General features: G+C 36.6%; 1 long non-coding RNA gene across 1 annotated transcript; it reads left to right on the forward strand.

Annotated features, from left to right (window-relative positions):
* The first annotated feature begins 1184 nt into the window (after window positions 1-1184).
* Window positions 1185-4175, forward strand: LOC106488565 (uncharacterized). Its single transcript, XR_001293228.1, has 4 exons — window positions 1185-1323; window positions 2360-2401; window positions 3132-3156; window positions 4116-4175. It is a non-coding gene; the product is annotated as an uncharacterized lncRNA (long non-coding RNA).
* Window positions 4176-5205: the final 1030 nt, after the last annotated feature.

A 5205-nucleotide genomic window follows, 5' to 3' on the forward strand; every position in this document is an offset into this window, starting at 1 on the left:
GGGAGGGCTGTACTTCCACTACTTAGGTACAGAAAAATTTTATGGCTAGGCACTTAACTACAGAAGACAGACAGATGATGTGTTAGTGGGTATCACTGGTGCCTAACCAACAGCAAAATAGCTGTGCTCTGCTTGGATCAAGACCAGCTGGTGAGATTCGATATCACTGGTGGTGTACAGCTGAGCAGCAATGTCAAGTCCAAGTTTAAAGACTTATTTCATATGTAGAAGGTATTTATGTATATGTATATGTGTATATATATATATTAGACACACACACACACACACACAAGATATCATATAGAGGGTATGTGTGTGTATATAAAATATAGGTGTATGTATATAGGTGTATACATATAGAGAGAGAGACATATTAGGACAGGGTGTGTGTCAAATTTGAGACAGTCTGGGCCAAATGCATAAAGAAGGTCTCTACTTTCCCTTTTACCTCATGACATCCAAGTAGAGCTTTTAATCTAGCACCAGTACTACAACGTCAGAACTAAAAGCTATAGAACTTTCCTGTCCTCCAAGACCAGCTTTCAGATGATGTTTTGACTCCAAGGTACTGCTTTTTCCTCCCCAATCTATTTCAGTCCCTGATTAGGTTTAAAATCTAAATTCTTTGTCTGAAGTATGTGCTTGATTTTGAATTGACACTTATTTTACACTTTATTATAATAGTTATTGCTATCATTAAAAATGCTAAAATTATTTGTAATTTAGTTGTTCAATTACCTTTAAAAATGCATTATGAACATAGGTGTGACTTACGACAAAGGGGTTAGTACTGAGACTCGGATTCCTGGACCACCAAACTTCATAGCTCTCCAGTGTAATTTTGGATTGATACTAGAGCAGACTCATGCTGAGGTTAGGCTTGTCTTCTGCTTGTCTTAGCGGGTATGGTGGTATTTGTAAATGGCTATCTGTGGAAAAGAAGGAGCACTTGAGTTATGCAAATACTGTTCTAAGTAACATAGTGAAAGGCATAAGCAAAAAAGATCATATATTTAAAAGGAACATCAGGATGAAATAAGATCTGAAAAAGAAAGGAGGAGATAGAGAGCAGTCTAATTAGGAATAATGACCTTCAATGAAAATACTAAATTTAAAGAAATGTAAATACTATGTTAAGTTTTAGCTTTGCAGAGAATGAATTGTGCAAATATATATATTTTTTTCAGGTCAAAACCCCAAATAGAAGAGACTGATGTTCTTTACTGTACCAAACTTCCCTGTCCTGACTGTCAGAGCCTTATAAAGGAGGTGGGAATAAGGAAAATTTGTTATGTACAAGAATCATCAACACAGAATGAAGAAGTATGTTTACATTATATTATTTGTTTATTGTCATAATGTAATAATATGTTCATTGGGGTGTTAGCTTATTTATAGCTGACTTACAGACAAAAACATCTGTTCTTGCCTTCATATATATGAGGTACCATATTTGACAATCACCTAAAGATGATTCATTCTTCATACTCATACTACTAAAATTTTATGGCTTGCTCTCTGCCCTGAAAATGTTTACCTTCAGACACTTCTAGATCAAGGAAAGGAACAAGTTACATATTTTAGGATCTTGCACTGGGAAAGTCCAGTCTATATCTGTATGGTAGGGCCTTGGAGTACTGCCTGATTTTGGATCCAAATGGTTATTCTGGCTGTGTCTCTAATCTCATGATGATGAGACCTGCATATAGGCTGCCTCCCTTGTGCCTTGGTTACCACATGCAGGGAACCTGGGCAGGGGGGTTAAGAGGAGCTATGTGTGGCATGCTCTGCTGAGTCCCCCTGTCTGAAGGAGTACCTCTGTCCTGCATTGCACACACTTAACTTTTAAATCCTGGGACCCAGGTAAATGAAACCATCTTCTTTCTGAATCACACGTTCTCATATATGAAATTTGCTGCACATACTTCAGTCTGATGAGTTCAGCTGTGGTTATTTTAGCCCGAGAAAAAGAAGGCTCAGGGAGATTTTGTATATAAATACCTGATGAGGGAGGTAGAGAGAACGGAGCCAGACTCTTCTCAGTGGCACCCAGTGAAAGGATGAGAAGCAGTAGGCACAAATTGAAATACAGGAAATTCCACTTAAATGTAAGAAAAAGCTTTTTTACTGTGAGGGTGATCGAACACTAGAACAGGTTGCCCAAAGAGGTTGTGGAGGCTCCAACCTTGGAGGTATTCAAAACCTGACTGAACATGGTCCTGAACAACCTGCTCCAGCTGACTCTGTCTGGAGCGGGGGGGTTAGGACTGGAGATCTCCAGATGTCCCTTCCAACCTCAGTGATTCTGTGAGTACCTGGTTTGTTTGATTTTAAGGGTTTTTTCTTCTTCTTCTTTCAGGATCCCTCAGTTGATTTAAAGAAAGCCTTTGATGCTATTGAGGTAGGTTTGCATATTAAAGATTAAATTCAGGGTTATATTACTGAGAAGTATTTTTGGACATGCATTTAATAGAATTGTAGAATAGTTTGCCTCGATATATGTCATCCTTTTAGTTTGCTTTGTTTCATGGAGTGGGTTTTTTTGAAAACATTTTCATTAGCTGGAAAGTTCACTAAATACATCAAGTGTTCATAGGCCACTTGATGAATATGTGAGTATGTATTCACCTGACTATACACATCAGACCTGTTTGGTTATTAGTTTGAAAGCCATCAGTAGGTTTGCTGTGGAATAAAGGGATGGAATAAAAATAATTCACCAGCTAAGAGGCATGTCAGAAATGAAATCAGAAGATGTAGAAAAGTATTGCTTCATTTCTCAAGATTCATCAGATATATCTGAAGTAAAGCAATCTTAGCTGGGAAAAGGAAGGGAAATGGGACACACAAGACTACAGATGAATTGGATAAATGCTTACAGGAAAGTAGCTTATGTAATTGACTTTTATGTTGCTCTGTAGAATAAGAGCTTTAGAACTGGAATAGACAAGAATGGTTTCAAGGACCCGTGTTTGTCCAGTGGTCCAAGAAATCCTCATGGTAAATGGATGAATAGCTGTAAGACGTAATAGCAGATTTGAGCAGAAAAATTATGGAAAGTACTAAATAAATGTTTACTTATGCTTTAAATTTCTTTCTTTTTTTTTCTTTCTTTTTTTCCCCCTCTGTAGCAGTGGAATACTAAAATTGTGACAGGTATGGTTACAGTGTATTTCCTTGTGCATTTGTACTATTAAGTTTGATTCCTATTGGTATTACTGTTTAGATTTAAAAATGAGAGTGTTTCAGAGCAGAAACTTTTTCTCACTTAGATGCTTTTTGCTTGGCTTAAAAATAAGTTAAAACTTGTCTGAAATTTTGAAATTTCAGTGGCTTAAAAGCTGAAACTTTGTTGCCTTTATTGAGGGGGAGGGATAAGGATTTGAAATCAAATCAAGAATTGGAACAAGACTGTTATTAGAAGATAGAAACTCCAAAAATAGTTACAGATGACATCTTCCTGAATTCTGAAGGTACAGTGGGCAAATGAGTTGGGGAAAACAGCATAAGTGAGAGAGACTGTTTTAAGATTCAGGAGACTGATGTATATTTGCACTAGAAAGAAAACAAACTGAGGAGGAGAGTGAGAACAGGGATGATGAAGGTCAGAAGACCCAAAGGGTTTGGTTAATGAGGACAACAGGATGGCAGAAATGAGTAGGCAGAGACTCATTATCAAAGACAAAAAGAGGTGGTTCCAAGTGTGAAAACAGAGGGAGAGGAGAAAGAGCAGGTATTGGCCCCTCTAGGCATGAAGAAAGCAATATGGATTTGGAGGTTAAACAGCTATGAAAACCTTTTTTTTTAAAAAAAAATCACTATTGGGGAGCCATATTTATTTTTATATGATATTCAGTTAATTATTTTTTACTTGGGCAATTCCCATTGAGTTTAATGCAGTTTCTTTCTGAATAATGCATCGGAGCCTTGACTTTAATGTCCTGATTGTCAAGTATTGTCCTAAATCAATCTTGGCTTCTGAGAAACCCAACTTACAGTGAATAGTCTGCTACTGTTGGTGATGACAAGGGGAAACCTGATACACTGCTATACTTCATTATTGAACATATCTTGTATGTAATATTCCTAATCACACCCTTTTTTTTGTCTTCCAGAACGCAGTGAGCAAAACAATGATTCAAAAGACAAAGAAACAGAAGGAAGAAGTAATGAAGGCAAAATGGAATTAATTTAGTAAACTGTTCTCTAACTGTTGTGGCTTTTGGTTTTCCTAATTAATTTCTTTAAAGATAGTTGAATGAATATACTTGTCCTGAAAGCAATGAGCTTGATATTACATAGTATGGATAGCTGGTACACAAACTTCTGACATGTCTCTCTGGCAGCATGTCTGTCTTCAGTTTTACAAGCTATTTCAACCTTGGTCCTTATTCCCTTAACATAAAAATAGTAACAAAGTTACTGTTCTAATGATTTTTTTAAACTTATGTAACATTGTTATAACTTCATGGTCTGTTACGTCTAAAACACAAAAATATACTAAACAGTAGCAACAGATTATATCAGGACAGATCATGCTGGATCAGGAGGAGCAACAAAACTAACGTGGTGAGACAAGGATATAGCTTTTGGGAGTGCTGAATTCAGTAGAAGTCAATAGAAATCACTCCCTGTGCAAGCAAAAAAGAGTGGATGGCATAAAAACTGGAGAAAACAAATCCAGAATACCTCTGCACACTGTCAAGCAAAAACTCCTAGGAAAGTCATTAAAGTTTGCATTAGAGGACTGGCAGGCATAAATGGATGTGATGATGAGTAAAGTGCAAAGATCAGACTCTATACAGAGTAACTGGCCCATTAAATTCTGATACATTTTTAAGACACAGTTCTTTAGTTCAACATACATAGAAATTATATCTTCTTTTCCACTTTTCGACAAGCACTAGATAGCTAGATAATTATCCTTTCTATCTCATTACCATTAATTACTTACTAATTTTATGACATTACCTACATTTTCTCCCAGACTGTTTTGAGTAACTTTTCTTTCTGCTGTTTCTCTCTAGGTCTTCTTGCTTCTCTCCTGGAGAAGGGAGAGTTGTGCATCTTCTTAGCATTACATATGGAAAATTTACCAAGTGAATCGCAAAAATCTGTGAGTCAACTCAAGTATATTTATTGTTATCAAAGCTGAGAAAGCCATAAGGAGCTTGACTTAAAAATCACTGACTTGATGTCATGGCA

Source organism: Apteryx mantelli, chromosome 1 (genome assembly GCF_036417845.1).
Source record: "Apteryx mantelli isolate bAptMan1 chromosome 1, bAptMan1.hap1, whole genome shotgun sequence".
In the NCBI taxonomy this organism is placed as follows: Eukaryota; Metazoa; Chordata; class Aves; order Apterygiformes; family Apterygidae; genus Apteryx; species Apteryx mantelli.